At 43.1% G+C, this 23,888-nt stretch overlaps 1 protein-coding gene across 1 annotated transcript in view; it reads left to right on the forward strand.

Annotated features, from left to right (window-relative positions):
• Nucleotides 1-23,888, forward strand: part of KANK1 (KN motif and ankyrin repeat domains 1) — a 96,474-nt gene that overhangs the window by 20,430 nt on the left and 52,156 nt on the right. The window lies entirely within an intron of this gene.

A 23,888-nucleotide genomic window follows, 5' to 3' on the forward strand; every position in this document is an offset into this window, starting at 1 on the left:
CTCTGCCTTCAGATGGTCAGACCTGAATTGCCGATGTGGTGAGCTGGCCGAGGAGCTGCCAAGTCCTCCTCCCTCCTGGACCAAAAGACTGTTTCCCTCCCCACCAGCCTTTATGGCTGATCAACTTTTCAGTAGGTCTTGTTGGCAGGGTAAACTCTCACTGAGGAGTCTGCTTGGAACCAAGTGACCAGGTGGCCACTGATGGGCTGTGGCTAGCCTGGACCCAGGTGCAGCAGAGTGGTGCTGCAGGTAAAGGTAATGCCTCCTAAATTCATGGTACAAGCTGACCACTGTGACTTTGAGAGGCTGTAATAGATGACCACCATTGCCCCTGGAGCTGGCACAACATGTAGTGACTGCTTTTAGGAGGCTACCACTGTCATCTTACCTACTGTGGTGTTTTCCAGACCGAGCCATCAGCATCCTCCCCCATTACTTTTTGCTAAGTTGGGAAAGGTGAGTCTTTTTTTTTTTTTTTTTTTTTTTTTTTTTTTTTTTTTAGGTAAAGGCTCAGCTGTAGGTAGTGGGTCTATTCAGTTTTAGACAAAGCTTTTTTGTTGCTGAATGACAGCAGAAGGGTAGACAGAAGTGACTGCTGCCTTGCCCACATGCTCCAAGGCTTGGTCTGCTGGTCACAAAGGTGACTGGATTTACCAGGCAGCTGTCTGTGCTGTGGACTAGTTTACTTTTCTCTGCAGTGCCATCCACTCCCCTGAAGCAAACGCCTTCCTATTACCAAGCAAAAAAGCTATGTCATTCCACCTGAAAGAAAGGTGCCAGTCTGGGGCATGTCCGCTGATTGCTGATCTCACCGACACTGCTAAACAGTCATAAGTGGCACAGAAAGCAACCACTTCCCATGGTGTGCAAATGTACGTGGGCTCCCTGGGATCCTTTCCAAGGATTTTTAGGGCACAACACAGAAAACCTCTATCTCCTTTAAACTGTGCCAGCAGTAAAGTATTTGTTCTTTTAAAAAGCTTTAGACTCCACACCTGTATGTTTTTTGTAAATTGGTGGACCTTGTTTCTTTATAACAAAACCAAAGAACTTTCCATTCTCTTCTGACATGCTGTTGAGAGAGTGAGCATCACTGGATCGCTGCTGTCAAGGTCTCCAGCCCCAAGGTGGAAAGGAAACTCAAGCACAAGACTGTCTCTAAGGAGACCTGTCTTTTCCTAGCAGAAAGACCACTCTGGTTCCTCTCACAGGGGTGCTGAGCAAAGTAACTGTGTGAGCATACTGCCTGAGAGCCATGGGTGGGCAGGCTTGTTTGGACACCTGATCTTCTGATATAATTTTTGGTGACTAATCCAGGGCATAATAAATAATAAAAATGACAGTGAGCAGGCTGCTGCTTGAAGGATTTTTTTTTTTTGTCACTGTTGCAGGCTTTTTTTCAGATGCCATACTGCAGGAGGGTGTTATACTTTGTGCACAAACATTCCTGCATTTCCTCTAGAAAAACTCAAAACGCTAAAACCTGGATGCGTTCAGGAGTCCTGCAGAGGCATCGCTCTACCCCAAGTGAACTGCAGACCTCATGGCATATTAACATCATGTAACTTGGGCAGTTAATCAAAGAGATGGGTTTCATTATTTTCCCTTTATGAGTTGGTGAAGGAAGCAGGCAGACTCCTGCAGTGGATAAGTTACAGCATTTACTGGAAGTTTTGACTCCTGCTCTTGGGAGGAACTGCATCTCCCCCACTTCTGGGCAGAGGCAGGCTTCCACACTTAAGTGCAAAATGCTAGTTAAAGACATGAAAATCCCTTGGTTAGGAAACAGCCTGTACTAAAAAGATGCTCTTTTTTGGGGTACTAGACAGTGACGCTTGAAACCACTAGACTCGATAGCTAGTTGGCAGTATGATTTCCTTACTCATCCTGCTGACCAGAAGGCGGCCAGGTAGCTGGTGTGGACCCCTCAGCCTCCTACGCTGACCCTGCTGGCTGGGCGTGGGGTGCCGAGTGACCAGCGCCTTGTCCCACCGCTCTGCCTTGTCCTTGGCAGGTAGCAGGGGCAGAACCTGGCTCAAGGTCCTACTCACTGCCTTGGCCACTCACTCCTGTCCCTCTGTCCCCTCGGCAGCGGTGACTCACCAGATGCTGCGGGAAGCAGTGTGGCCGAGCCTTGGCATTGAGTATTTCTGTGTAGCAGCTGTGTAACCCTCGTCCTGTGCGGTTTACTTCTGACAGCAACCACAGCCAGAGGTGCTTTGGCTTCAGATGCAGCGTAATGATTAGTGTAACGTGCAAATAGTAATTTTGTCGTAACATCTGCCACCCTCTTGGGGTGAGGCTGCGTGTTTTCCCCGTGGGCTGACACTTGCTGGATGCATTTCATTAGGTTCCCAGACACACCCTGGTTTCTGTATAATTGATGTGCTTATTAAAAAGGGAACAGAAAAACTTCTTCTGTTCCCAATAGCTGATTTAATAATAAACTCTCATCTCTGTCTGTGAAAAAGTCTTTCTTCCCGACCCTCATCTTACATCTTTGGGTATTGTGGTCTGCAGTTACAACAGTAGGAGATATCTGTGTTGGCCATTGAAAAGAAAGGAGAGGAGAGTTTTGCAATTCTTACCTCCATTTGCTGCTATGTATAGGAGAAACACTGACAACCTTCTTTCTTGAAACTAGCAGTTTCATCTTTCTTTTTTTAAAAAAGCAAGTCTTTGCACTAGATGGCAGTGTGGATAGTTCTATGGGAAACTTGTTTTATTTGCAAAAATCGTAAGTGGTAAACACTATTCAGCGTAAAAAGCACTCTTTTGTGATGACAAAAGCACCTTTCACTGCTTGTCTGCCACGCATCCATGTTGAGGAGGAATGCCTATTCCAAGTCTGAAAAGCTTTGGTAGGAGGTGCCCATTCTCAGAGTTGCAAATTATTGCATTTTTCTGCTTTTCATTTCCTCCTCTTACATGTCAGAAGAGCTCAAGTCCTGCAGGGCTGAGTGTTCATCTACTCTACTGACTTTTAAAGACCTGTTGCTGCTGTCCTGCATATATCACCCCTGAGGAGGATTCTACTGAAAGAATAGGGACAATTGCTAAATATTGAGAAGTATGCTAAAATTGTTGTCTATGACTATACATTCTTGGCCAAGGGTTAGCAGTGGATAAATAGGTGTATCAAGTGCAGATACCTTGAAGGAACTATCAAAATTAACCCATAGTTAAAAAAAATCTGGCATCCTTCTTTATATAAAAATATTAAGCATAATAGATAAATAACAAGATGCTTGTCCTGTGCTTTAGAGTCAACATGAGATTAAAATTGTGGTGGACACTGGCAATCTTTTATTGAAATTAAGTAGTGCTACTTTGCATTGAAAGAAGTTGAAGGGCAGACCTGAATTGAGACATGGTATCTGAAGTTCCTTTCTGAGCAGATGGTCATGAACCTGTTGGACAATGGAAAAAGTAAAGGTCCGTGTTGTGGTTCTGAGCCATGCATGCCAAAGCATGTCTGTCTGTGAGATGGTGGAGTTTGTGCTCCTACATTTTCTCCTTAGCAAGACCTGCTACCAGGAGAGAGAAAGGGTTCTCCTGGAAAGGAACCTAAGATGATTAATGACAAATCCGCTTGCATTTTTACTTTGAGTTAGGGAAGAAAGTTGCTATCAAGCATAAGAAATGGTTTCTAATTATGCACAAGAGGTAGCCTGAGTAGAAAAAGTACCATGCAGGCACCTCTGTGGAAAACTTATTTGTCTTAGATATTCAAAAGTGTATTTTTACTAGATATTTCGTCGTATGTCCTTTAGCTCTCATACATACCACAAATAAGAAATTTATTTGAGACTGATTGTCAGAAAGGTTTTAAGGTTAATTATGTTGGTAGGAGAGAGAATTATGAAAATTTTGTTTGGAAATAGGCAGCCAGTATCCAGATGCTCTTGTGCTGAAGTGACAGCATCTTTCCATGACTTGTGCTAGCTGCATGAGGTAAAAGTATAAAAGATAAAATTAAAAAAAGAGACAATCAACAGAAGGAATAAACCTTGGCTTGCAGACTATCAAACCTGACATCTATTAAGCAAAAGCTAATTAATACATGTAATGTTATGTGTGTCTATATAACAAAAGCTTTCAAATAAAAATGCACTTTGTTTTTGTAACAATACTGAGAATAAAGCAAGCAGATTTGGAAAAAATAAAACTATTTAATTGAAGTTCTTGACCTGGGCAAAATGCTTAACTAAACAAGCTTAATTTCCCTATTTGCAGGGTCCATATTGTTTGCTTGTCTTGTTCAGATGTCTGCTAGTTGACACATTGGATTATTCATAAATTTGAATACAAGTGAGAGTTTATCCACAAATGTAAGCTATTGGAATGAGTAGTTATTTCTCTATTGCCCATTGCTCTTTGCCTATGGTTGGTTGTTTTTTTTAGTTTCTTAATATTAAGTTTCTTAATCAGGCAGAAATTGCAGTGTGATACAGGTTGGATTAGATACTCAAATGCAGACAAAAATCACGTTTCTTTCAAGCAAAGAGAGCAAATTGAGTGATACTTACTTGCATTCTCTAAGTGATTGAAAAGGGCACTGCTGTGAAATGGTCTGGATTTCAGTGCATTGAACGAAAATTTACAAAATTCTGATGCTATGTCACGGCTCTGTCTTGGTGGGCTGTGATTTAGAGTAGAGCTGTGGGAGGCACGGCAGGCAAATTAGGAGCACAGACTTTACAAAGGAACTTCTTATGCAATTGCTCTGCTTTGACTGAGTAGCAAAGCTAGAGGAGGATGTAAAACAATTACTGCTTGAACGTGAAACTCTTATCTTGCTACTCCAGGGAATATTTGCGGTTGGAAAAAGGCCCTCTTGTTGTAAGCAGGAGATAACTGAAAACACAGACAAAGATTAGGCTCTCACTGAAGGTGCATGTCACATCTAAGCACAGCTTGTGATTGCAGCCTCAGCTAACATTTCTGGGAGTTCTGCAGGCTGCTGGGCAGAGAGTTGGTACCACTCCGTGGTGCTGCTGGTATCTGCCCGGTTTGTCACCCCCCTGCTTTAGCTCCCCCCTTAAATGTGTCTCTGCCACAATTCACAGCCTTGCTGAAAGTTGCCATCCTTCATGGTACTAATAAAATCGGGTTTCCAACAACTTACAAAACGTCTCTTTTTTCTAAACTGTTGAACTAATTGATGTTGTGGTTTTGTAAAAGGTGCATTCAGCTGTCATCATGAGAAAAGACTGTGTTATTTCTTTCAAATGGTTAGGATTTTGCTTAATTAAATATGGAATAAAACAATCTGTAACCGTACCATCTTGTTTTGAGATAGATAACGAGGTTAGAGCCACAATATAGTGTGGTCAGATTAGCGTACATTTATGTAAGTGTCCACCTGTCCTTCTGAAGTGAATAAGCAGTGACAGATTTAATAGAAAAAGTTAGGAAAAGTATTCTGGGTAAAGAAAATGCAGTTGGGTTTGTCCGCAAACTGCACAGCATGTCCCAGGTTTAAAAAAAAAAAATAAAATTAAGGAGAAGAGATGCCTCAGTTTTCACCTCATATTAACCTTCCATTTTCTTTGCCTGTCTTGTATTGGAAAAGGGTAACAAAGCTAGTACGTTTTACTTTTTCTCTTCCCCTTTTTTAAGTTAAAAAAAACCCCAAACAAACAAACACCCCCCTCCCAACCTTTCTACTCTGTTTCTTTTTCATGATCTTGTCCACGGGTACATTATTTGCACTGTAACCATTATAGGGGAATATTTCTGGAAGACTGTCTCCCTAGGGGTGTTTATTAAGATCATTGCTATTTGTTTCATACTGCGGTACTAAACCAACATACAGAAACCTCAACCCCTCCTCCCAGTTTAGAGTGACAAATGACCTTAAAGAGAGCTAGCAGTGCCAATGAAAGGGTTGTGGTCTACCAAAGATAAATGGAAATACACACATGCTATAATATAAAAGTTACAGAAAATTGGGTAATAACTGGTTTACATTATGCTGTAACCACTGGGCTGGGTGTGCTCAAAGTCAAGTATATTTCTGTGAGTAAGAGGGGAGGAATTTGTTGACAGGAATAATTGTTCAACACCAGTGCTTTGACCAGGGGCAAAAGGAAGCTTGATTTGTGCAGCTGTGTCTCACTGATATGATGTCTTCTGCAGAAGAGAAGCCTCTGTAGGAAAAGACCAGGTTATTCCAAAGAAAACTCTGCCCAGTACTCTCAGCACAGATTTTTAGGAAATTGTCTTGATTTGATACTGGTTGAATTAGTTTGAACTGAGAGGAGCATACAGTTTCCTGAAGGACTAGCCACGATTTGTGGTCCTTTTACCTATCTGTTGATTATTCACCATTTTGCAGTAAGAAAGATTGACGTTACCGCCAGTTTTTACACTGCCTTAGCCAGTTTTGCCTTCAATAGTTGCAATTGTGCTGAAAAACTTCTATTTTCCAGGCTGATCAGAGAATAGGTCTACATGTGCATGTGTGTGTATTTATATCCTCTTATTTTTCTAAGTACTGAGACTCAGACTACTCAGTGGAAAATGGTCACACCTTGCAAAATATCAGAGGCATCTGCAGCTGGATGGGTTGGTCATCACTTTGAATGCTTTGCCGAGAGGGGCTGACCAAGCTTAGGAAGTGAGTAGCAAAGTTAGGGTTTACAACTTCAACGACTTCTCCAGCTGAGAGAAATTTTGTCTGAAAGTTTTGGCCTCACTTAATGGAGTTCAATGAATCAGTGAATTTTGGGGCAGTTAAAGCATTTTCAGGGTGGGTTACACGCCAAGAAATGGACCCATATGAGGTCAGCCTCGCTGTTCACGTGGGAACTCTGATCTCAGTGTAGTGCTTTGAACCTGGGCTCGATTCTGCTGTGAATTTCCTGAAACAGCTGCTTATCAGATGGCATGGGTCGCTGCTCGCACATTCTTACCACTAATGCCTGGGAAAGTTGGGTGTTTGTGCATCCTGTACTTACCTGTTGTTAATATTCCGCACAACATTCTGTGAAGTAGGTGGAAATAATACCTTGGCACTTGCTGTTAGCTTTTAGTTTATCGGCTCCCGGTACCCTCTGGCTTAAGCTAAAAGAAATGGCTGGGCTGGAGGGCAGAACGGGGCAGCCCAGGCTTCGGTTCTGGGGCGTATGCAGAGTGAGCAGCACCGCGCACACTGCCTTCAGCGGGTCCCAGGGCTGCAGACTGGTCAGGGAACTAAATTACTCAATTACTAAATTAGCAGTGTCTCCTTGTGGTTTTTTTTTTGCTGCTGTTTTCACTCTCTGAACGGGCCCGCTGTGGGATCTTAGGATCTCGCAGGAGTGAAAGCAAGGCAGCGCAAACTAGTAGCGGTGCAGACCACCAGCAAGCTGCACAGGAGCGGCCAGCTGCGCAGGCTGGAAGTGGGAAGCTGGTCTTGGTGATGACCACTTGCAATGTCCCTTTACCATCTCCTGTGAAACTCCACCCCTAAAGCCAGGGGAGGCTTACAGATCTTGTAGGTATTTGGGTCAAAATTCAGAGACTTTTAGGAGTGTAAAGGTGTAGCATGCACACCTACCATGTTACTAGCCAAACTCTCCTAAGGTCACTTTCTATATACCATGCAACTGCTCTAGTGGATTCCTACTGGAATCAAACAGGGTTCTCAAAAGTCCTTTAAATCTGCTCCTTGTTAGCTGAGGAGTCTCCATATTCACATAGAAAATGTTCCTGGTGAAAATGGCATGACTCTTCGCTTGCAACACATCTCCCTATCCTGTCTCACTTTGAATTGCATTGGTTGGGAATATTAGGCAGTCTACTGCAGCACCTGTGACGTAGGAGCAGGAGCTACAGTCTTGCCAAGAGCCAGCGGTGTTTGCCTGATTACACTCATATAGAGACTCAGAAATTTTCTGAAGAATGTTTGTTAAAACTAGCACAAGTCTGCCACAAGTCAGCATGATACACTTTGATTTTGTAATATATATAAATAACCTTCATTTAATCAGCAGATCTGATAAGGTCAAGAATAGGACTGACTAGGACATAAAGACCGAAGACAATAAATCAATAAAATTAATAAATAATCTTGTCTAGGATTAGAGGTTGGTGTGAGAGAGCTGGCAGGAAATAATTAAAACACATTCACTGGGAGATTTGGTTATCTTTTATTCCTGTTATTTATTCCTCCTACTTCTAACTAATGCAAATTTCCACCCATGCTGTAACTATGAGCTGGTGCAAAATACAGCTGGCCCTGAGGGATATTGAAAAGTCCAATGTCTGTTTCCCCCATGCTCCCTTTAGTGGCTGCTCTGTAGAGGTATGCATTGCTATGCCCACTGATAGTTTTTGGCAAATCTGAGAATAAACTGTGTAGGTTCCACCTGATGGTGATCAGAAGCCACCTGCCTTGAGACCAGAAGCTGAAAAAAAAAATTTAATTCCTTCATATTGTCCTGCAAACAGCTTTGAAGTGTTGTGATTTGAATGTTAAAAGTGGGGTTTTTTTTGTCCATTAATCAGTGTTTGGACACTGAACAGGATGATACCGTAAGCTTTTTAATGAGGTCACTTTCTGGAAATAAGAACATTTGTTTTAAAAAAAAAAAAAAAGCTATGCTTTGTAGAAAATGTGATCACCATTGGGTGCATGGGACATAACTTGTTCTTCTGGAAACTACCTTGTTTTGTTCTGAAATACTCTGTTTTGGTATTATTCTGAAATCTTACTCTGAGATGCTATTTTTCATTGTGGTCAGGTTTTTCAACTACCATACAAACCGTACAACTACCACTCCATGATACCATGCAGAATTGTAAGTGCATTGTGGAGAGTGAGTCTGTCCCATTTTTGGAGAGAGGATGGCGTTCAGTAGCCCTGACTGGATTTTGTTGAGATGAGCTCTATTCAGTACTCAGCTGTGCAGCAGTTCATATTGGTAAGACCAGCGCTTCCCAATGCTGCAGAGGAAGGAGCTCAAGCATCTGTCATCCTCATAGTGAGTGATAACATGGATAAGCACAGTGGCTCATAGAACATGTTTTTTACAGTATTTTGCTCTGCAGGATGAATGGATCAAACTAATAATGTTTCTGAAGGAGCCTCCAAATATCTTTGTGCTGCTTGTTGTCTCCCTAATTTTATTTTGTCCTGCCTTCAGAAACAGGCAAACTGATTAACATACAATTTCTAATTAACTATAAAACACAGTCTGCAATATTTACTTTTACTGTAACTAAGGCTTGAAAGTTGTTCACAGGGAGAAATTAATTATGTATTGAGACAGTAGTTGTCTCTTTCCATCATGAGTCAACACTAACTTGCACTATTTATCAACACTTTTTAATAAGATGAAATTTATATTTACAGATAATATTCATACACATAGAGTAGCTGTGATTCCTAAAGATATTTTTTTGGAGTGTGTTATCTTCATTGTTCCTTTTGAGTGCTATATTATTATTGCAGTGATGTAAATATGTACTAATCTCACAGCTTCTGGGAGGGGCTGGCTGGTGTCTTCACAGTTCTAGAGAGTTTAGGAAGCAATTTCTGCTGTTCTGTCCCACCTTGCCTCAGCAACCCATGTGCTCCCAACAGCTGCATTCCTTCTGCCACTGTTCATTGCTGGAAGTCAATGAAACAAAGTGGAATTTCTTAAAGCTGCCTTTTTTTTTTTTTTTTTTAACCTTCAATGCTTTTGCTTTCCCAGCAAAGAGCTGCTGCCTCATCAGGTTTCGTCTTCCCACATACTTGCTAATTGGCACTTTTGGGAAGGTTTGTGTCTGTAGCTTTTTGGGCCATAGCAGCCGCATGCAAAATGCTTCAGGAGGGCAGGTGACAGAGTGGTGTTCATATGCACAGCTGTGTTTATTTCAATATGAGCTAAAACCTGCCCAACTTCAAAATACACTACTGTAAGTGAGCACCACCAGAACAACTGTAGGTCGCCATATATAGGGAGTCAGGGTTTATGTGCCTGTCCTGCAGCAAGGCCAGCTGCCTCAAGCTCTCAGCAGAGAGAGGTAAAGGCCATGAAGAGCTGTGCATTCGTGGGTATCACTGAGGCCATGGGGAGATGATGGTGGGAGCCACCTTGAAAATAGGATGCATCTTTCTAGCCCTTGTGTGAAAGGCCATCTCCTACTTGAGACAAAAATCCCATTAGTTATGGAACAAGAAATGTTGCTCTTAACACTGGTGCTAACAAATTTGTTTTGACTGCTTTTTATGCTACTCTTTTCCCTGCACCTGGGAGCAGACTAGATCACAGAGAGGGATATTCCTGTCTCTTGTGGCTCCGGGATTCCCTGCTGTAATTATCAGCAGTTCTCTGAGTACTCATTGAAAGTCCTCTGCTGCTTCTGCAAGTGCTGCATGAACTCCCTAAGGCAAGTGAAGTGCCAAATACCTCTGAAGATCTGCAGTCTACTTTTTGTAGTTGCAGTGTCCACTGCTAAGTTAACCATTCCTGTTGCTATCGCACTTATTCAAGAATGTATGTAGGTATCTGAGATGTAATACAAGGTAGTGGCTGGTGCCTTTGTTGTGATACTCTGCAGCATGTTAAGTCCCCACCTGTTTTTTTTAAAAAGCCACCCGCTACAAATCTCAGCAGTAATCACACCTACCTCGTTACTACTGTAAAGCAACTGTGTGATTTATGCGCCAAAACACAAATACTACAATTCTCTTCAAACTAGCTGAGGGCTGGGTTTTGTTGAACAAATAGAGAGATGCATACAAAGTTGTGAGGTTTTATGCTGCAGCTACGGGACTTCATTTAAGGATTAAGTTTGTAGTCACCCAGGTCTTTATTTGCTATCAGCCATGAGAGTAGTTCAAAATGAAGGATGTGGTGTTACTTGGCACGTCAATTTGCAAGATGCATGATGTCCAGTAAGGCTTGACCAACAGTTTAGATCTGTGTTTACTGTCTGCTTTCCTGATGTTGGTGGGAGTGGAGACAATGTAAACTGAAGAAGTTTCCATAGGAGTTTTGTTATTTAAGTGCCATTTTTCTTTCTCAAAATTGGCCCTTAAAGAGCATGCCTTCCTTGACAGTTGCTGATGAAAATTGTGCTTGTCTATGTGTCCTTAAAGTCTCATGTGCCTGAGCTATCATATGTTGAATTTTAGCTATACTTGGAAGGGAACTAAAGCTGGCTTTCACCCTTTATGAACTTTATTTTGATCTGTGACCTAGCTAGCCTTTTGTCATTCTTGGTAATGTCTTATCTTCATAGCAGTCAGCGTTCAGTGTGATGGCAGCAGGTAAGAAGCATACCAAAATCTGTGTCCTCAGATAACTGAGGATAACTTTCATCTTTTTTGTATTCTTTTTTCCAATTCTAAATGTGCTGTAAAATAATTAATATATAGCAAAAATAAACACTTGAAATGCAATATTCAGTTACATACATAAATAAAGTCTACTTCTTAAATCAGAGCATTAAAATAATAATTCACACACAGTGTTCAACATTTCAGTTCTTAAGGTTTCTCTTCCACAAACTTTGTCTTAGCATTGTTTGCCTGATTTTTCTTCTCTTTACATTTTTCTGGTGAAGCAGATATCCTTTTGCTGTGTTGGAAAAGTTGTTATCTTCTTTACAAGCTAGTATTTTGTACTGGTAATTCTGTACTGGTAGCAGTTATTGTACTCTGTACTTTTGTAGTAATTAAAAATCAGATCATGTTTTTCTCAACAGGGTGTTTCCCCAGCTTAAATGATTGCAGAGAGCTTCCACCTTGGTGGCAGCCTTCCTCCCTGAAAGTGGAACTGCTTTTTTGAGTAGCGAAGTGTAGAATATTTCTAAATACTGTGCATTCTAATTTCTTAGTCTTTTATTTACTGTATTGCTTAATGGAACAACATGGGATGTGCCCTCTGTGTAAGTGTGTATATAGAAGATATGTAGTGGCATTTAGAAATAGGGAATGCAAAATGAAATGTTTACTTAAAACTTTTGCCTAGCTTACACCTTTTCTGCTTTTGAAACTTCACTGCAGGCTAAAATCAGCTTGCTGCCTTTTTGTTCATTTTCTTGGCAATGTTTTGCTACTAGAGGTATATTGTCAGAAACAAAGGGCAAAACATGGATTAATAATTAGCAATAAATGTGTCAACAGAAGTTCAATAGTGACCTCTGTGCTTGCTCTTGCTATTGTATTGTGAGGAGAAAAAAAAAAGTCATTCCAGTACAGCGGAGAGGAGCAAAGGGTAAGAGTATTACCTCATAAGGTGATTACATAGCTTTAGAAAATTAAGAAATTAAAAGTAGTAGTAGGAAAGGTATTTGCAGAGGTCTTTAATCCTAACATGCTGTGCTGCCTTGTAACATTTTTGGCTGGCTGTTCTCTTCCCTCTCAGTAAAAATGTATAGCAGTGTATCAGTTCCCATGTCTTGCTTTTTGGCACTGGACCTGTTGCTCTGAGGAATGGGAGCAGGTGAAAATTAGGGCTGGTTTGCCCCGTGTAAGGTGCATCCAGCCTTGGAGACAGAAACAGTGAAAATAAGTAGTTCCTCCAAATAAGTAAGGTAGGGGGGGAAAGAGCTTCAGCATATCTAAGAACAAAGCCAGGGGGAAAACTTCTGCTGTTACATCCTTCTCCTATAAAAACATTTCTCAAGATTTAAAATCAGTAAAGTATTATCTGTATCGCTAAAAAAGGGTATTTTCAGGCTTTATAGGGAAATTACACCACCTGCAGAAGGGACCTTTAAGTTCTGCTCTGACCCAGAAAACCAGAACCTAAATCTTAAAAACTTTTCCTTTTTATGTTACTGGGACAGACCTTGTTCAAATTCAGCTGCTCTGTTCTTGATTGTGCGTGGAGTGAGGGAAAAGGGGGACAGGTATAAATAAGTTGTATATTTTCTGTTTTGCAGTTCTTCCAAGAAGACAGATGGGTCTGCTTTTAGCTCTGTATTGGTTTGTTCACTGTAGCTGGGTGTTTATCACAAATCCATGGATATCCGGAGCTGGGGAGAGCTCGAAGTACGACTTAGCATCCTGGAGAAGTGGGATGTGGATGGGAATAATCTCAACAAAGAAAGTTGTGGTTTGATTCGAGGAGGGCATTGATAATTGTGCAGCAGCTTATTTTGCTTTCCAGATAATGCAGGTGAATACGAAAGCCATTCTTTTGTTACTAGGAACATCTGATTTAGTTTTATACATGCCACATAGTTTCCTGCCTAGGAGTGGCCTTCTGTGAAGAAACACATGAATCACATTGAAGATGCATTGTTTCATTGACAGTCCTGCTGTGTTGCTCTTCAGAAGATTAACCTCTTATATTGCCTTTTTTCCCAGAATTTAGTTAGTGGTGAAAGATGCACTGCCATCTACTTACATCTCTGTGCTCATATGGTGACTGATAAAGATACTTTTTATTTTGCTATGTCTTTCCTAATGTGCTGCTATTCAACAATAAATCAACCACAAAGATTTTAAAGGTAACATATTTATAGATCTCCATAGAAAGGTAGAATTTTTGCAGTTTGTGCTGGACTTGATCCACTGTTTCAGGGTTATAGGAAGGTGACTTTCAGATCCATATGTCATTTGGGGAATTACAAATTTGATTCTAGCTTGTGTGCTGTAAGATATAGATGGCCGCTTGTTCGTAGAGCGTGCCTGCTCATGTCAGCACCGAGATGTAGTTTTGGCTGACAGACAATTTGAATGAAAGCCCGAGTTTATTGGGATGTGACTGACTGGTGCAAAAATGAGTGTCAGTGCTGCAAGCCGTGGTGCTGCACGTGGCAGTAGTACTACACACGTCCCAACAGCTGGACACCGCTTGCTTGGGAGCACCTCTGCTTCCCAGGGCCCTGTGGGAGAGCAGTGTGTGCCTCCTGCCAGCAACCAGATGCAGGGCTTTAGATTAGAATTTGTAGGTGAGAGACATAATTCACCGAGTTGTAGTGCCCGGCTCCCTAAGGTGGAAAGTTCTTGTGCAGTTAGCCGATCAGCGCACTTCCATGGGCACTGGCACTCTCAGAACTTGCCACTGTACAGCTGTTTGAAAAAGAAGGGGGGCATGAGCATGAGGAGATGCTTTCAATAATTAATACAAGCGTTGGCTCACCCTCTCACTAAGAAGGCGGAAGACAAGTTATGTGAGCTCTACGCTGACTTAAATTACTCTGATTAAATTACAAGGTCCCTGGGCATTAGGAACAGGTTGTTTTAATGTTGGTTTGACTAGCCAGCAGAGAGGAACACCCCCAGTGAGGGACAAGTGCATTGCCCCAACTTGTGGTCCCCTCCTTTGGGTGGGTAAGTTCTCTGCAGGTAGCCACATGCAGCAAGATGTTTTTGGCTGCATGCAAGGCAGAGGCAGTATGACACTTGCAGAAATCTGACAAGTCTTTCTCCATGAGCCATTGAGCAGGAAGAGTTTGGAGATACCCAGCTAGCCTGGCTCCACTGCGCTCTGCTGCAAGTGCTGCCAGACACTCTCCAGTTGGTTCATGCCAGCTCCAAGTCAAAATGTTAGTTGGGTTTGGTGACTCTTTGCATGCTCAGTAATGAGAGGCAATTTTGAGAGTGGTGGGGTGGCTGGCAGGTTTTTGCTGCTGTGAAATCCCACGTCCCTTCCGCCAGAGTGTGGAAGCTTGCAGTCCACAGGCTGTGGTGTGGAGATGGTGGCTTTGGAGGAGGGACCAGAGAAACCTGCTCACCCCTGGCATGAATGCAAAAAGCCTCAGAGAGATGGTATGTGGCCAGGGGAGGAGGCAAGAAAAATTGTGCACACATGCTGGCTGTTCCTGAGGGATGCTGAGTGATGGGGTGGGAGGGGAAGGCAGCCTGGAGGATGTCTCAAGTGTGTTCCCTGGCAAAGCTGAAGCTGTGTGTTTGTGGTCTCAGTGCAATGGAAAAGTTGCAGGGAGTGGGGTCCCCCTGCATTTCCAAAGGGCCACAGCAACTTAGAGAGAAGTGGGCTCATGTTAATATTGAGGTTGTAGATGCAGTCTAGCACTTAGTAGTGGTGAATGTTGGCAGTGTGGGCTCTAGAGTCACATGGAGAATAGGACTTTGAAGTCCTCTTTTGTAAACTGTGATAGAGGAAAAGTGAGAGGCCAGCCCTTGCAATGTTGTCTCCTTGCCCCTACGGTTTTCTGTTTTCACTGTGGAAAAAGCCTGTAATTTCTCTGTTCCTGTATGGTAAGGACTGGTTGATACTGAAGTCTACAGTACCCTTATTAATAGGGAAAAAAAGGAAAAGAGCTACCAGGATTTGGGTATTGTTTTGGGGAAGGAAGCAGCATTTAGGGCTACATGGGGACAAAGCTCATCTGCTGCTGGAGCTGTCTCACATAAAGATACACCTTCAGCTGGGACCACCATGGAATAGCTACATGGGCAAATGCTGCTAGACAAAAGTCTTTGAACTTACCAGCTGTCCCACAGCATCACGGTTGCAATGCACACCACCCTTTTGTCATAGGAGATTTATGGTTGCTCTGACTAGGTGTAGCATCTCAGACCTGAAATCAGAAGAACAGACAGACTGAGATTTGGCCGTCTACCTCTAAATATGTTTCATGCTTGTGCCACTGCATATGAAATGTCACCAAAAATTAAATACTTGGGCACTTCGTAGAAGAGTTAAACTTTACTGTTTACCTGAGTTTGTGCCTTAAAATCCTTGCAGCTTGTCTTAGATGCAAAGTCTAAATGAGATCATAGTGCATTTCATGAGCTGTTTATAAACAACCTTGATTTGTTTATTCATCTCAACCTTCAAGTTTATCTATCTTCATATTCAATTTAAATAAGTGAATTGATTTTAAAGTATTGGGATCTGCAGATATGTTTTTACAACTGTTGTCCAGCCTTTAATGTTTAAAGCCAAGAGAGTGAAAAGGATGCTGTGTTTCATCCTGCCCCACTAAGTGAACAGATGTGATGGGTAGTTTATATTCATGCTGTAGATAGGAAGGTGGAACTGCTTCTTGTGCCAGGCACAGCAGCACTGGGAGGCCACAGGTATACTGCATGGCATGCATGCATCATCCCCAATGTGCATTCATTCCTCTCCTAAGTTAACACCTCTTTTGGAAGCCCTTTCATTTGTTACTGATGCTGGATTTCAGTCTTTGTCACAGCAGGTGAAAATGCTGCTCACATGTTGTTACATTTGCCTCTTGAAGAATGATCAGACTGAACTACTTCAAGCCATGCAAGTCTCAGCCCTCGTGCTTCTCCACAAGAAAATGTGGATAGCCCAGTTGCATCCTTTGGGCTCCCAGTCACAGCAAGCACTACAACCCATAGCAATATCATACTGGCCTGAATTCATGTACTTTCATGTGACTCATTATTCACTGGCATATACCAAAGGGAGTGTCTTCTACATCACCCATTAGGAATTTCAGGTATATAAAAAAAAAAAGTTGTTTTTTTCTATCCTGGATTGTGTTTCTTTTTCTAGATGATTTTTTTTTTTCCTCTAATATAAACAGAAACTGGTTTCTGAATTACAAGACTGCAGCCTTCTGAAGGGTTGGGTTTTTTTTGCTTCTGTAATGTAATGTGATGACAATGATGTTGTCAGGAATGATTTCCAGAAGAGATGGGTGGTCTGAGAACGTTTGCAGCGATGGGGGGCCTTGCAGCACTGTGTGATGGGTGCCATTCAAACATATCTGTCTGTGTTCAGTCTCACAGCACGTGAGCAAAGATCACGCTCTTGCATGTTAGACATGGGCCACCAAGTCAGCAGACTGGACAAAGCAACAAGATTTTAGCCCAGTTCTATATAGACAGGGTATCCTCTTTATGAGGAATGACAAAAGCATACCACCTATGATGTACAGAATCCATACAAAGACTTCCTTTTACCAATGAATGCTGATCCTGATAGTGAGAAAATAGCGAGAGCTGCTAGTCCTGACTGACAGTCTGCTGGATCTCGGAAAACAGGTATGGTTACCTAAAGTCCATTAGGCTGACCTGATGTGCATTTGGATACTTGGGAGGGCTGTGTCCAACCTGGCCTACACTAGGGAAAGCTGCTTGTGCTGCAGGTAAGTTCTGTTTTCTATTAACTCTTCACTTACTTGACAAAAATTACTAAAACTGAGGTTTTCTTTCCTGTGTATTAGCTGGTTGTTAGAGCCAAGCTTGGTTATGCTAAGAAAAGTATTGAATGTACTTTACCCAATTTTGTATGATCATTCTTGCAGACAATTTTTTAGTAAGATGCTGTTCGTGATGTGGGTCTTCCACATGGTGAATACACATGAAAGGGTACGTACAAATAGGGCAAGTAAAATGATCTGCGGATGGAGTTGCCATATGAGCTGGGAGAGAAGACTGAGGTTTATCAAATCACAAAGAGTGTGGGTAAGCTGAATCTGCACTGATGTTCACCAAGCCCTGCAATGCAAGATTTGGTGGTACTCAGTAAAATTTGTAGGACGTCAGTTTAAAACAAGAAAGAAGTACACAGTGGGTAGTGACAGCCTGGGACTTCCTGCCCCAAGAGGCAGTAGAGGCAGGTGGCATCAGCAGGGTCAGAAAGGGGCTAGTCAAATTCACAGGTGACTTAATGTGGATATTAAAATGACACAGTAAGGATATACCTTTAGATATTCACAATCCAATCATTTTTGGTGCTGGGAGAGCACAGAAGCATGGTCTCATTATCCATCACGCACGTGTACTCTCCTTAAATAGTATCTCTTGTTGCCACCATTGAAAACAAGATAGTCTAGATGGACCATTTGTCTGGCTCCACAGGATGCTTGTTATGTTTGTGGCTGCTGGGTAGTATTTTGAAATCCTTCCCTTGTTGCTTGGTACCAGCAAATCAATGAGTGGCTTGTGCAGAACAGCTGATTTCTTTTCTGGATCCTCCAGACCCGCTTGGGATAACTCCATATGAAGGGAAACTAAAACCCAACAGCTGGTGGTAGAGCATTGCTGCCATCACTAACAAACATGACAAAGCAACACTGGGGGAAGACCAGAAAATTGCTGGGTTATTTAGGGTAGGTAGAAGGATCCAATGCCTTTGAAAGATTTTCATATATGTCCATTTTCCGAGGCATTTGCCGTACCAAAAGCTGCCCTGTAAAGCCCAGCTCCTGTGCAGTAGGTGGCTTGGGAGAGTGAAGTAGAAGCTTTGTAGAAGGTCAGCTCAGGAGATGAGGAGGAGACCATTTTCAAGTATGCAGAAGAAAACCCCTCAGATCCTATGTTACTGAAGTTTGTACACTTATTCTCTGCTTGCAGAAATAACAAGGGAGGCAGACAGCTTAATGCAAGTCTGCTGGGGGTGGGGTGGGGGGTGGGAGAAAGTTTAGGACGTGCCCATGAAAGTGACGGATGGTTAATTCCAACATAACTTCAGAATTAGAGCCTGGCATTGCAGTAGTTGGGAGTTCGTGGTTCAAAAGCAAGGCAGCTCAGAATCAGGTCTGATGTTTTTTTGTTTTGTGGCAGAAGGGAAGCACAAGCACGTGCCCTGGCTGGGAGCACTCTGACTGTTCTTTTCTTCAGCTTGCTGACTCAGGTCCCAGAGTTTCTGAGCCATCACTCTCTTCTTAACAGAGCTTAGCTCAGCTTTTGCCTGGAGCTCTGCTGCAAAGAGAGACCTTTTACAGGCCAATGCCATAAGTGGAGGGAGTGAGGAAGGCAGGCAGGTAAATTCCTGCTGACCATAGCCATATCTTGTTAATTAACTTGCCTGTTGAAAGGATTTACAAGGCTTCTTTTGCTCCCATCGTACTGCAGATCCTGCAGAAAAAAAACATACATAGTGAGAGGTGGCTTTTTTTGGTTGCCTGCTTAAATACAGTCCAAAATAAATTGCCTGTCAGATTGCATATAGTAAGAATCATCTCTGTTGATGGAGAAGGCTGAATCACAACAGCCTGCTGCCTGAGAGAGGCTGCAGGAAACACTGATCCTGGGGAATTTTTACTTTTGCATTTTAGGGTGGCCTAGGCAAACAGCCTGTGCTAGTGACTTATTTTGTTCAGTTAGTGAGACTTGAGCAGCAACTGAACTTGAATAGTTTTGTTTGTGATTTGGATGCAACATGAAAAAGATGTTCACTCTAGAAAGTATGTGAATGGGTGAATTGTTACATGATTAAATAATTAAGTGAAATTTAAAATTGTTCACAGTTTTCCCTTATCTCAAAGTTGACTGCTTTGTGTCTGACCTGAAAAAAATCCTCATATGCCTACATTCTTACTTGGTTTTTAATTATAAAAAACAAAACCAAAAATTATTTCTCCCTTACAAACTGCCTCTCAGTTTATTGGCCACCTGTTTTGATAAACATATGGATAAGAAGAACACAACCACAGTAGGGGTAAGATTGAAAAGAAAATATCGGTGAGATACACAGTCATTCTCCCAGGGTAGGTACCAACCACAGAGCAACTCCCCACATACTTTCCCTTTTGCTGTTGCTGGCTTCAGCCCTTGCTTCATTTAAATTGCACCTGGCATATTTGGTTGAGGACTCAAAGTAGGTTGCAGACATTCCTGTTTCCTGTAGAGCTGCACAACTTTGGAAAGTGCTTGCCCCTCCAGCTGAGCAGGAGGAGGGATTTCCAGTGCCAATTTCTTCTTGCAGCTGGAGAAATTACCATCCGTGTCTTTAGATGGGTTTTGCATGTATCTTGCCTCTTGTTTGCAAATGTTATCAGTATCTTGCAGAATGAAACTGGGCAAGTTCTACTGCTGGGACGACCCACAAGTGAGAGGGAAGTGTCAGGCAGAAGTCTTGTTGCAGTGATGTATAACAGGAATGGAGCAGTACCAGTTCTTCCTCGAGTGTTGCACCTCATGGGTTGACTTGCTCTGTCAAGCCCCTCTATCCCAGGCCTACTTAATCACTGCTTTGCACTTGCTGGACAGGATTGCAGAGCTCGTTTCCCTTCTGGGACCATCCTCTGACTGCATCCATTTGAACAATTGGGAGCCAGTACCTTTGAATCCTCCACAGCTCTGCCCCACAATGCTCCCACTTTTAGTCCAGAACTTAACAGCATCTTAGTGTCTCAGCTGCACTCACCCTGTGAGTGGTTCAAGATGTCTGCAGATCTGGACCTTGTGTTGAGTGGTTGACGTGACCATTTACTCTTAACAGTCTGTGCGTGGCATGAGAAAAAGAAAAGTTAGACGCATATCTACTTAGCCTAAAGCCCCTTCCCCCCACAAAGACCTGTGTGTTCATCACCATTTCCCACATGTGAATGCAGACCCTGGACAGGAAAACTTTCATCATCGCTTTTCTGGGTTAAGAGCTGAGTTATATTTCTCTTCTAATTGCTGTTGCCAACATGCCATTCTTCAACCACTTTTAGATAAAACCTCAACTGTTTTCTGTCTTAAGCGTCTCTTGCAAACATCAGACTAAAGTGGGAGCCTGGATTTTCTGCAAGGTCTGGTCTGCGCCTCTTGAGTCTACAGCTTTGCTGTGTGGATGCCAGAACTGATGTATATATTTCTCAGATATTTCTGGTGCAGAAGTGCTAGCATAGGTGTAGGTGTCCCGACAAGATGCAGCACAAAGGAGGAGCAAGGTTCTTGTCCCCTGTGATTAGGACAGGATTAGGACATAGGCTTTATGTTCTGCTTAAAGAATCACCATTCTGGAAAAACCTGTAAAAGCTGGGGTGTCGTGATAGTTTGTAGAAACTGAGGATCATGTGTGTTTAAGGTTTCTGCTTTTGAACCTCAGGGCAGAAGAGAGTTTGAATATCTAATTCAAAACACTTTAAACAACTGCTTCATTGAGCAATAACACTTCATATAGCTAGTCTCTGCTTGTTTTGCATTTGCCCTAGGGTCTGTAAATCACAGTATTCACAGGCAGGCATGGGGTGAGCATGTAAAAACACATGGGCAGAAAGTTGAAGAGTTGGGAATGGAATATATAAGCTCCTCTACTAATTTTCTTTTGTAAGATGCCTGTACTGGAGAACAAGCTTTGCTGTAGAGCAGGCTAAGTTTTCCTTCTCTGTGTATTCTAGCTGGCCTCCAGTGTCGTCCTGCGCCTTGCCCACATGAGAGACTTCTGTCAAAGTGCAGCTATTGGGATGTGTGTTGCTGGGGAATCCCATGCGATACGTTTCTAAAAATGGTCCGTGTACGTGTTGGTGCAATTTCAGAAATTCAGTTTCTGATGTATTGTTGTGGCTCAAAGCAGTATGAATTCCCTTCCTCCATGAGTCTGCTAAGCTAGATCAGATTTCTTCCATACTTTAAGAGCTGTTTAATAGGCAGGTTGTCAGCTGCAGTTAAATTTCATCTAAAAAAAAGGAAAGGAACCCATTCTTCCACTTAATCTTAGGTAGTGAATTATTAGACCCTACGTTTTTGTCTTTTTTTTTTCTTTTCTCCTATCTGTTGGACTGAATTTGCTTCCTAAATTATTTTATTAATCCTCATTTAAGCTCAGAAGCATCACTGTTTTAAGTAAAGGTGAGTTTGTTCCTTAATGGAGGTACTTAAGCCTGCACAGCTTTGAAACCAATAGAAGCGTACCCAGAAGGGAGTTTGTACCAGGTCAATTACATCTTTTTAAGCCACAACAAAATGTAGACCTGAGGCCCTGTTTTGGCTTTGCATTTGCTTCTCGCTATTAGGAAGCTCTCCTCATGTGTGCTCATGATGGTGACCCGTGTTTTTGAAACTGATAGGATGAAGCTTAACAGATTTTACATGTAAACCCATGACGAGTTTGCAGGCACGCCACAGCATGGGTTTCAAGTTGGGGCTTACTTTTGTGGTTGACCCGCTCTCACTTGGGACTGCATTGCACCTAAAAGAAAGCGGTGGTTCTCCCAGAGGGCCCTCTCCCACCCATCCCCGTCCCCGGGGGCATCCTCTCAGGTCTCCCCTTGTACAAGCACTAGTGGCGGTGCAGCTGGTGGCATGGGCCAAGCAAGCTCAGGGAGCTAGCTAACATCCAGCCCTGCAGAAGCGCTGAGACAGGACCCTGGAGGACTTTGGCCAGGGGGATGCAAATCTTGTGTCAGGTTTCCTGAGCAGCCTCCCTTGAGCTTTCTTTGCTTCTAGTGGGATAGGGAGCTGCAGACTGGCAGAACGTGAGTAGCCTGATAAAGCAAGGCCTACGTTAGACAGCGTGTGTATTTTACCGTGCTTTGTTGGTCAGGTTTACAGTGGTGCGAGACTTCTGCTGCAGCAGTGTGCAGTAAACATATACAGTGAAAGCAAGGAAGCACACCTGTTACAGTGCTGGTGAGAAGCACAGGACTGTGCTGAACAAATTAGAATTAATTCAGCCCTGTTTACCCTTGGGTGCGCTGCTGGTAGCGTCTGATGTCCCACTAAGTGCAGCCTGCCCTGAGACAGTGGCTGTCCTGAGAAACTTAACATAGAGACAGATGGTAATTTTTCAGTAAGTATTTGTTATGACTCAGAAAAAATTGCACTTCTTGAACTTAAAGCATGACTTTATATCCTGATGGCAATGACAGAGATGGGAGTGATGCTTTAAAATTTCTCCCTTTGAGAGGAAGTAGGTAATATTTTCCTAAAGGCTCACAGATTTCAAACTTCAGTTCTGGCTGCAAACTCAGCCAGCAGCATGCTTTTCTATTTTTTTTTTTTTTTTTTTTTGCCATGCTTCATTGTATCAGAAATCTGGTAATTACTGTTATGTCTGTAATCTTGTGATGGGCCTCTCTGTGTCATGGTCTGTGTTGGATGCCTGCTTTTTCTTGTTGTTTGTAGCCTTTTGCTTTTAGTCTGTATAACAGCTTCATATCCTGCCCTCCGTTCAGCAAGAGATCATAAATTTAAGTGTATATGACAGAGCTTGGGGAGGAGTTGTTGCAATGGAGATCTTTCTGCACTCTTGGAAAACTGATGTCAGGATTATACTAAAAATAAAGTGATTGTGCTTATGTTCCTTGAAGGGGGAAACTAAGCTATATTATTAGCCTGTGTGATGGAGCTCTGTCAGTTTTAAGAGACAGCCAGCTTCTCTATCAGTCGGTATACTTTTGACTCAGATTCGCATGGTTCTTGCACTAGTTCATTTCTGGATTTTCTTTTCCTTTGCTAATCTGCTTAGCTTTAAATACTTCCACACATGTACTGTCAGAGCCAAATCAAATATAATTGGAAAAATGTGACTGGTTTGTTGAGGAGCTGTCAGCCTAAGTCAGACTGGGGTCGGCGAAGCAGCGTATTCTTCGTGCACCTAAGCTCCACCTATCTGAGTCAACAAAACGAAATGCTGTTTGGATGGTAGAAAACTTGAAGCAGAGCCAAGAGGATGCATCTCTGCAGCCCCGGAGGAGTCGAATCTGTTGCTCTGAGGATGAGGGCTGTGCTCAGGCTGCCCCCACGGTGGGCAGGGAAGGAGGAGCAGGAGCCCCGTTGCGGAGCCAGCAAGGCTGGCTTTGCAGAGCCAGCCAGCAGCCAGCTACCCACAAAACTGCTGCTGGTTTTGCCTCTGCCTCTCACTTGGCTTCTGGTCAGCAGCCACCCGCCCAGGGCGACAGCACCCTTTTTCTGCACCCGCAGCCTGAGCTTCAGGCAAGCACTGCTTCTCCCTTGAATCTGCCACATATGGGCTGAAAGAAAACCTCACACCCAGAAAACCTGTCACCGCTGGGACCTGCGGGGGACAGGTCTTGCAGTCAGCTGTGCGCCGTCCCAGCCAGGGTCCGTGCCCGCTGCAGTCCCCCCACGCCGCAGTCTTCCACGCAGCAGCCGTCGGCCGCCGGGTCTGTCGGGTGTGGGGATGCACGTGCTGGCTTTGGCCGTGTCTGCAGTGGGGTCCTTCTGCCCTCGCCTGCTTTGAGGGACAGCTGAGCTCAGACATCGTGGCTGGTCCCCTGCGCACAGGTACAGCTCTTCTGTAGGTGCTCTTCACCTAGAAATCCTCTAACCCTGCCTGTGTTAACCA

This window comes from Buteo buteo, chromosome Z (genome assembly GCF_964188355.1).
Source record: "Buteo buteo chromosome Z, bButBut1.hap1.1, whole genome shotgun sequence".
Taxonomy (NCBI): domain Eukaryota; kingdom Metazoa; phylum Chordata; class Aves; order Accipitriformes; family Accipitridae; genus Buteo; species Buteo buteo.